Consider the following 10,602-nt stretch of genomic DNA (forward strand, 5'->3'; position numbering starts at 1 on the left):
ATTCCTGCTTAAATAACTTTTTTACATAGGGATTAAGCATTTAGAACGATGCATTGTTTAAAGTAAGGGCACTTTACTCTTGACATTTTACGGTTTTTTCAATTTTCTGAAAAATCCTATCATTAGATTTTTTTAAAAATACGATATTCTTGCTTAACTAACGTTTCTACATAGGGATTAAGCATTTAGAACGAAATCTAATGTCAGAAAATGGCACTTTACTCTTGACATTTTTCGGTTTTTTCAATTTTCTGGAAAATCCTATCATTAGATTTTTTTAAAAATACGATATTCTTGCTTAACTAACGTTTTTACATAGGGATTAAGCATTTAGAACGAAATCTAATGTAGGAAAATGGTACTTTACTCTTGATCGGTACGTTGGGACTTTGAAAATATTCGGGCGTTCCAATCGCTCGTCTGTTGCATCATAGCGCGTCTCGGCGCAATCGACCGATTCGCTCGACCCATTATTTTCGATTTACGGCTAAAATAAATTTTTCTCATTTTATTCAATAACATATTCTTGCTTAGATAACTTTTTTACATAGGGATTAAGCATTTAGAACGATATAATGTTTAAAATAAGGGCACTTTACTCTTGACATTTTACGGTTTTTTCAATTTTCTGAAAAATCCTATCATTAGATTTTTTTAAAAATACGATAATCTTGCTTAACTAACCTTTCTACATAGGGATTAAGCATTTAGAACGAAATCTAATGTCAGAAAATGGCACTTTACTCTTGACATTTTTCGGTTTTTTCAATTTTCTGGAAAATCGTATCATTAGATTTTTTTAAAAATACGATATTCTTGCTTAACTAACGTTTTTACATAGGGATTAAGCATTTAGAACGAAATCTAATGTAGGAAAATGGTACTTTACTCTTGATCGGTACGTTGGGACTTTGAAAATATTCGGGGGTTCCAATCGCTCGTCTGTTGCATCATAGCGCGTCTTTTTTTTTTTTTTTTTTTTTTTTTGTTTAACGTGGGGGAAATCTGCTGGTCAGACACCCCCGTCCCGCCCGAGGGGCGGGGCGGGGGTAGTGCGGGTTTTGACCCGCTAAAACCCCCACGGCGGCCTAGGGCGCTGGCGAGTAGCGGGGGAGCCACGGGAACTCTTACAGAACACAACCGCGGCTCCCCCTCGCCTGGCCGGCCACCAGGATGGAATGGCGATGGCCGGCCGCGTCCCGGGGGGGAGATTTATACTCCCCCCATGAATCATCTTGCTTCGGCGGTGCGGGGGACCGCACCCCACACCGCCTCGTCACTCCCACTATGGGGAGGACAGCTTCAGTTGGGGGGGGGTTGGCGGGCGGCGGGCAATTAAACCAGTAATCTGGTACACCCGCCGCCCGCCTATTCTCATCTGCTCGGGGAGGGGGGCTCTAGGCGTGGGCGCACACGCCGCACCCCCCGCTCACGGCGACCCCGCTCGGCAGCCTCCTTCTGCAGCATCACCTCTTCGCAGAAGGCGATGGCTGCCGCCCATTTTCTTGGGCTCTCCAGCATGGCCCCAACTAAGCTGGAGAGAGCGAGGTCGCGACCAACTTCCCGTCTTAGGACTCGGCGCAGCACTGAAAAGGCGGGGCATACCTCCAGTGTATGCTGCGCCGAGTCCTCCTCCGCGCCACAGTAGTGGCACACCGTCGTCGCTTCCCGACCGATGCGACACAGGTACACACCGAAGCAGCCATGCCCGGTGAACACCTGCGTCGCACGGTAGGTGAGCCTGCCAAACCGCCTCTCCCGCCACGAGGTGAAGTGTGGCAGGAGAGCCCCAGGGACGCGCTCGCCGGCATGGGAACAAAGCTCCGCATGCCATCTGGCGAGCGCTAGTCCCCGGGCCTGGAGTTCGAAGCCGTCGACCGCCTCCTGCTCCGGCGGGTCCCCCCGAGCCCGGCCAGCGATGCATATGCGCCTATAGACATAGGCGCGCATCGCCGCCTGCAGCTCGAAGGGAATTTCTCCCGCCAGAGCAAGCGCCGCCACGGTAGACGCGGTGCGGTAACCCCGTATGAGGCGAAGGGCCATTTGCCTCTGAAGCCGGCGCAACAACAAAGTGATGCGCCGGCTTGCCCTCGCGGACGGCCCCCAGATCGGGGCGCCGTACAAGGCCATGGACCGCACCACGCCCAGGTATAGGCGACGCACCATGTTATCCGGTCCCCCGAGATTGGGCAACAGGCGGCCGAGCGAGGCCGCCACCCTCTCAACTCGGGGGACGAGGCGGCCGAAATGCGCCCCGAATCTCCAGTGGCTGTCGAGGATCAGTCCGAGATACTTGATCTCGGACTTCACCTCGACGCAGGCTCCTCCAACCCAGATCCACGATCCGGACGGTGGCCGCGACCGAGGCCGTCCAAACCAGACGGCCTCGGCCTTCTCCGGGGCCATCTTCAGCCCCAGATCGTGGATCTTCGCGACGACGGCTGCCACCGCAACCTCCGCTCGTCGGATGGTCCTCTCGAAGGTGTCCCCGACGGTGACCACTAACGTGTCGTCCGCATAGCAGACGACAGTGGCACCGTCGGGCAGGGAGGCCCTCAGGACTGCGTTATATCCCAGGTCCCACAGGAGTGGTCCTAACACGGACCCCTGTGGGACCCCGCAGTCCACTTCCCTCCGTATCGTCCCGTACCGGCCCGGGTATTCCACCCACCTGTCCCGCAGGTAGGCCCCGATCACCCGCCTCAGATAGGGAGGCACCTGGTGTTCAACCAGGGCCTCCCTAATGGCGGACCAGGGCAGGGTGTTAAATGCATTGACGATGTCGATCGACACCGCCAAACACACCCCGCCCCGTGCCACGGCATTGTCCGAGAGGGACTTTAGACGGTCGATTGCGTCGACCGTCGATCGCCCCTCCCGAAAGCCGAACTGGCAGTCCGCCAGATCGGGGCCAACGCGGGACAGGTGCCTGGCGAGGCGGGCAGCAATGATCTTTTCAAAGATCTTGCCCACCTCGTCCAGGAGGCAAATGGGCCGGTACGCGGAGGGAGAATCCGCAGGCCTCCCATCCTTCTTTAAGAGGACCATCCGACTTCTCCTCCAGAGGTCCGGGAACACCCCGGACCTCAGGAGCCCGGAGAAGAGGCTTCTGAGCCTCCCGCCCAGGACGCTCATGGCAAGCAACCAGACCCGGCCGGGGATACCGTCCGGCCCCGGGGCAGTATTCTTGCCCCGAAGCCATTTGACTACCCCGGCCATTTCCTCCGGCGCGACCTCCAGATCCGGGGACCACTCATGTCCCTCTAGCTGAGGGACGGGCCGGGACGCCTCCCCGCTGACGGGGAATAGCGCGTCCACGACCCGTCCGAGCATCCCCGGATCCAGGCTTTCCGTCAGAGGGGGCGCCCAGGGACGTAAACGTCCCATCGCCATTTTGTATGGGCGCCCCCACGGATCTCGGTTCAGAGACCCGAGAAAGTCGCGCCAGGCCTGGCTCTTCGCCTGCCTGATGGCCAGCTGCAGGGCGACCACCTTCTCCCTGTATCGCCCATACAGCTGGATAGCCAGCTCCACGTCGGAACGTCGTCGTCGACGGGCGCGGGCGTACTGGCGTCGCGCGCGGACGCACTCTGTGCGTAAATCCGCTATCGCGCGCGACCACCAGTACACCGCCTTCCTCGGGAAGACCCTGGCCCGGGGCATGGCGACGTCGCAAATCGACGTCATTGCGCCCCGGAACCAATGGGCCTCCCTTGTCCCGTCGACTGGCCCGGCCGGTGTTGCCGGCCAGGCCACGACGTGGGCTGCCGCCATCAAAGCGTCCTGGTCGAGGCGCTTCAGCGCCCACCGTGGCTGAGGCGATCCCTCATCAGCGGGGCGACGTCGGGGCGTCGATGGGGCGGCGGAAAGGCCGAGAACAATGTATCTGTGGTCGGACAGCGTCTCGACCTCCTCCGCCACCCTCCACCCCGTAATACGGCGCACGGCCGGGGGCGTTGCCCATGACAGGTCAACGATGGACCCCCCGTTATACCGCACGCACGTATGGACCGAGCCCGTGTTTAGAAGACAGAGTCCGAGTCCCGCCGCCCAATCAAGCACCTCCCGGCCCCTCGGGTCCGTCCTGGGGGAACCCCAAGCTGAAGACTTGGCGTTGAAGTCCCCCAGGACCAGCACCGGACGCGGCTGGCAGCGAGAGACGCATCTCCCCACCACGTCCAGATACTGTTCATACTCCACGAGGGACCACCTCGGAGGTGCGTAGATCGCCACAACCACGGTGCCGCCCCAGTCAACGGCCAGGTATCCCCGGCCGCGCTCGATAACGGAGCACGCCGGGGACCCCGGCCGGCCTGCCCATATTATAACGACGGAGCCGTCCAAGTCCCCCATCCAATGTGGATGGTCGGGGACCCGGTACGGCTCCGCCGCTACGGCCAACCCGGCACCCCGCTCGGCCAGGAATTGCACAAAAAGGTCTTGTGCCCTGACCGAGCGGTTCAGGTTGGCCTGAATAATAGGGCCAGTAGGCCCCATTACTCCGGCGCCTCAATCTCCATCGCCGCCGCGGGAGCGGTGGCGTCTGGGGTTTTATCAGCCCCAACCGCCCCCGCGGGCGCGACGGTGGCATCCTTGGGTGCCGGATCCTTTGTTTTAGGAGCTGCCACGGCGGCTGCCGCCTTGGCCGTCGTGGTTCTCCTCCCCCTGCTTCCTCTGCCGCGTCTCGCGCTGGCAGGGCACGCCCGGCTGCCGAGGCGGTGGCCGGCCGGCTTGCCAGCACCCGCGCAAAGCGGGCACTTTGGCTTTTCTGTGCAGCCAGCCACCTTATGGTCCTGACTGCCGCACCCGAAACAGCAGCCGGACCGATCCTCGGCCGCAGTGCACCGCTGCCTCGTGTGGCCTAAGCCAAAGCAGCGGTAGCACTGCAAGGGCCGGGCGCTGAGGGCCTCCACCGTCGCCTGGGTCCAGCCCACCGTCAGTTTGCCGGCGACCGCGACTTTACGTGCGGCCGCGGCAGGGCACTGGACCCAGAGGGTGCCCAAACCAGAGGGGGAAGACCGGATTTCGCCGGTCTTCACATCCCCCCGGTCGCACCCTCCCACACGGGCGACAGCTGCGGCGACCTCCACCGGCGTGGTCGAGTCGACCAGGCCGCGCACCCTAAGGTCGGCCTTTTTGATTGGGCGCACGACCTTCACGCCGGTCCCTGCCAGCGCGTCAGCCATCTTAGAGGCCAGGGCAGTGGCCTTGACTGCTCCATCGGCTCCGGGGACCTCCAAAATTATTGCCCCCGTCACCGCTCTCCTGGGCTTCAGCGAGGCGATGCCAAGTTCTGCCAGGTCTATTTTGGACCTGGCAGTGGCCATCGCCTCGGCGTAACTCATCGCCCCGCCGGCCGGTACCGTTAGAGTAACGGCAGCCGTGCGGGGCGGACGTGGCGGCAGGGGAGCCCTTTTGGGAGCAGCCGGTGCCACCCGCCTCGCCGGCCTCTGGGTCAAAGCAGCCTTGGCAGCTGCCGCAGGTTTATCTGCGGCAGCCGCCCTTTTGGCCTTCCGGCCAACTACCTTTGACCACACCTCAGTTGGTGGTGTGGTGGAGGGCGGCGCAACAGTGGGGGCGGGCTGCATTTGTGTCGCCTTAGCGACCACAGTCGCTCCCCCACTGCCACCCTTTTTCTTTCCCCCCCTCCTGTCCATCGGCAGGGGTGGGGCTGGCGGCACGGGTGCCGCCGATCGCGGGCCTCGCACCCGCGGGACCAGCTCCCTTCTGAACGATGCCAATTTGGCATCGATAAGGGAGCCGATCTGTGCCAGCAAGTCGGCTGGCACAGCCGCGGGTGGGGGCGAGGACCCTCCTCGCCCAGGTGACTGGGGCCCCCGAGCGCCGATAACCGGCAGCAACCCCTTGCCCCCATCAGGGGGCAGCGGCGGAGCCATCCCGGCAACAGCCGGCCCCGCCTCCACCGCTTGACGGAGTCGGGCGACCTCCGCCCGTAACTCCGCCAACTGCTCCCTCAATGAGGCATTTTCGGCCTCTAAGAGCCGGGTGGCGCTGGGAGCCGACCGAACTGCCAGCTCCGCTACGCCCACCCGGCTGTTCAGGGCCGCCGTCCGGAGGGACCGCACCGCGCTGGCCTTCAGTCCCGTCGCGGCACTGGATATCCTGGCCACATCGCCCAGGCACTCCATTACCGCGGCCGCAACGTCCCGCGTCGGGCGGCCCCGGAAATCCGCAGCGACCTCCACCTCATCAGGGAGTGGGTCGCTCGAACTCGCGGGCCTCGGTCCCGGGGCAACCGGGTCGAAGATGTCCGCTATGAGGCTTTTCTCAGCCTCAGCCTGTCTCCGTTTGGCCTCTTGGAGGCCAACGTATTGCCCGGTCGTCGGTGGCCGGCCCCGTTTCCTCGTGGAGGTGCCCGGGACGCTCTGCGACGAGTGGTGGGAGGAGACGGAGAAGTCCGACTCCTCCCCCCCGTCGCAGTCGCCAAGGCCCTCCGCAGGCCTCTTTGCGCCGCGTGTTGCAGAATGCCTCCGCGACACCGGCTCTGTACATCTTTTGAGGCGCACGATAGGCCCGCGCACCTCCACCTCACGCTCGTTTCCCCCCTCCCCGGTTGTACTTGAAAAAGAAGAATCCATAATTCATCCCACGAGTGTGGTCGGAAAGGAGGTCACCCCGGGTAGAGCCGCCATACCCGGGGAAGGCTAATACGCCCGGGGGGTCGCCAGGTACCCCGGGGTTGTCCGCTAACGATTGGTGCACCCACCAACCATAGCTGGCGCTTACTCCAGCTACGCCCTCTTCACCGCGCAACACTGCTTGGGGCTAGGGATTTTTTAGAGAGGTTGTCATCCTCGCGGTCCGGCCGGTTAAGGCAAGACCCCCGTTCCTGTAAAACATGACCACAGGTTTACGGTATGTGTCCGACTTTAGTTGGCCCCTCACCTCAAGCCACTCCGGCTAGGTAGAACCTGCCAGGGAATAAAATCCCCGCCGGCACAGCCTTGAGGATCATTAGGGCACGAAGCCCCCCCACCACGACAAGGTAGCGGACACGGGGGGGCATCATAGCGCGTCTCGGCGCAATCGACCGATTCGCTCGATCCATTATTTTCGATTTACGGCTAAAATAAATTTTTCTAATTTTTTTCAATAACATATTCCTGCTTAAATAACTTTTTTACATAGGGATTAAGCATTTAGAACGATACATTGTTTAAAGTAAGGGCACTTTACTCTTGACATTTTACGGTTTTTTCAATTTTCTGAAAAATCCTATCATTAGATTTTTTTAAAAATACGATATTCTTGCTTAACTAACGTTTCTACATAGGGATTAAGCATTTAGAACGAAATCTAATGTCAGAAAATGGCACTTTACTCTTGACATTTTTCGGTTTTTTCAATTTTCTGGAAAATCGTATCATTAGATTTTTTTAAAAATACGATATTCTTGCTTAACTAACGTTTTTACATAGGGATTAAGCATTTAGAACGAAATCTAATGTAGGAAAATGGTACTTTACTCTTGATCGGTACGTTGGGACTTTGAAAATATTCGGGGGTTCCAATCGCTCGTCTGTTGCATCATAGCGCGTCTCGGCGCAATCGACCGATTCGCTCGATCCATTATTTTCGATTTACGGCTAAAATAAATTTTTCTAATTTTTTTCAATAACATATTCCTGCTTAAATAACTTTTTTACATAGGGATTAAGCATTTAGAACGATGCATTGTTTAAAGTAAGGGCACTTTACTCTTGACATTTTACGGTTTTTTCAATTTTCTGAAAAATCCTATCATTAGATTTTTTTAAAAATACGATATTCTTGCTTAACTAACGTTTCTACATAGGGATTAAGCATTTAGAACGAAATCTAATGTCAGAAAATGGCACTTTACTCTTGACATTTTTCGGTTTTTTCAATTTTCTGGAAAATCCTATCATTAGATTTTTTTAAAAATACGATATTCTTGCTTAACTAACGTTTTTACATAGGGATTAAGCATTTAGAACGAAATCTAATGTAGGAAAATGGTACTTTACTCTTGATCGGTACGTTGGGACTTTGAAAATATTCGGGCGTTCCAATCGCTCGTCTGTTGCATCATAGCGCGTCTCGGCGCAATCGACCGATTCGCTCGACCCATTATTTTCGATTTACGGCTAAAATAAATTTTTCTCATTTTATTCAATAACATATTCTTGCTTAGATAACTTTTTTACATAGGGATTAAGCATTTAGAACGATATAATGTTTAAAATAAGGGCACTTTACTCTTGACATTTTACGGTTTTTTCAATTTTCTGAAAAATCCTATCATTAGATTTTTTTAAAAATACGATAATCTTGCTTAACTAACCTTTCTACATAGGGATTAAGCATTTAGAACGAAATCTAATGTCAGAAAATGGCACTTTACTCTTGACATTTTTCGGTTTTTTCAATTTTCTGGAAAATCCTATCATTAGATTTTTTTTAAAATACGATATTCTTGCTTAACTAACGTTTTTACATAGGGATTAAGCATTTAGAACGAAATCTAATGTAGGAAAATGGTACTTTACTCTTGATCGGTACGTTGGGACTTTGAAAATATTCGGGCGTACGCGGCGCGCTCGGCGCTTCGAACAGCTCCGGTGTCCCCATTATTTTCGATTTACGGCTAAAATAAATTTTTCTAATTTTTTTCAATAACATATTCCTGCTAAAATAACTTTTTTACATAGGGATTAAGCATTTAGAACGATACATTGTTTAAAATAAGGGCACTTTACTCTTGACATTTTACGGTTTTTTCAATTTTCTGAAAAATCCTATCATTAGATTTTTTTAAAAATACGATATTCTTGCTTAACTAACGTTTCTACATAGGGATTAAGCATTTAGAACGAAATCTAATGTCAGAAAATGGCACTTTACTCTTGACATTTTTCGGTTTTTTCAATTTTCTGGAAAATCGTATCATTAGATTTTTTTAAAAATACGATATTCTTGCTTAACTAACGTTTTTACATAGGGATTAAGCATTTAGAACGAAATCTAATGTAGGAAAATGGTACTTTACTCTTGATCGGTACGTTGGGACTTTGAAAATATTCGGGGGTTCCAATCGCTCGTCTGTTGCATCATAGCGCGTCTCGGCGCAATCGACCGATTCGCTCGATCCATTATTTTCGATTTACGGCTAAAATAAATTTTTCTAATTTTTTTCAATAACATATTCCTGCTTAAATAACTTTTTTACATAGGGATTAAGCATTTAGAACGATACATTGTTTAAAGTAAGGGCACTTTACTCTTGACATTTTACGGTTTTTTCAATTTTCTGAAAAATCCTATCATTAGATTTTTTTAAAAATACGATATTCTTGCTTAACTAACGTTTCTACATAGGGATTAAGCATTTAGAACGAAATCTAATGTCAGAAAATGGCACTTTACTCTTGACATTTTTCGGTTTTTTCAATTTTCTGGAAAATCGTATCATTAGATTTTTTTAAAAATACGATATTCTTGCTTAACTAACGTTTTTACATAGGGATTAAGCATTTAGAACGAAATCTAATGTAGGAAAATGGTACTTTACTCTTGATCGGTACGTTGGGACTTAGAAAATATTCGGCCGTACGCGGCGCGTCTCGGCGCTTCGAACAGCTCCGGTGTCCCCATTATTTTCGATTTACGGCTAAAATAAATTTTTCTAATTTTTTTCAATTACATATTCTTGCTTAAATAACTTTTTTACATAGGGATTAAGCATTTAGAACGACATGTTGTTTAAAATAATGGTACTTTACTCTTGTGATTTTTCGGTTTTTTTTGATTATTTTGAAAAATAAATTTTTGTAATTTTTTTAAATACGATATTCGTGATCAGTGAACGATTTCACATATGGATTAAGCATTTAGAATCGTGCGGACGCGTTATTAAAAAAGTTTACTCGATGCGATGGGACTTTAAAAAGTTTGTGAAAATTTTCATATTGGGAAAAAATGTGTAATTTTTTGTCTAGTTTACGGTAGTGTAATTTATTTTAATGTTTACTATAAAAATTTTTTTCGTTCGTTCACGCGCTATGTTACAACAGCACGGCCGGGCGGTCTGTTGCCGCGGCGGTTTACACTCATAAGCGCGCGTGCTATTCGGCCGGCGGCGCCGGCGTCCTTGCCGGCCGTTCGGTATCTATAAGAGATACACGGTCCGTGCGAGGCGGACGGAGCAGAGCGGGTTTTGGGCCAATTCTACGATCTCGGTCGAGAAGCTGTCTCAGAGCTCCTTCGGGGCTTCGGTCCTGACTGTTTCGTGCCGTTTACGTTACGGACTTTTCTCCACACAGCGTGGCCACGGGTCGGTGTCTTTGACCGAATGGCCCATATGTGGCAAGCCCTACGGGGTTGGTTACCCGTATGCACTTTGTATGTATACTCGTACTCACTGAGCAATCGACTCTTCTGTCCGAGCGATGGAAAAATTTTTTAAAATGCATCTGTAAGATTTGGAAGCAAATCGTACCAATTGAAAACTGTGGCTAAAATGAATAGCCCAGTGGAGAGAGAAAACTATCAAAAAACTGATTTTTTAAATCAAGAGGTGTCAGAAATCGAAATGCCTAGCGCGAGCGGAAGAACACGCTT

The sequence above is a fragment of the Megalopta genalis genome, unplaced genomic scaffold (assembly GCF_051020955.1).
Source record: "Megalopta genalis isolate 19385.01 unplaced genomic scaffold, iyMegGena1_principal scaffold0339, whole genome shotgun sequence".
In the NCBI taxonomy this organism is placed as follows: Eukaryota; Metazoa; Arthropoda; class Insecta; order Hymenoptera; family Halictidae; genus Megalopta; species Megalopta genalis.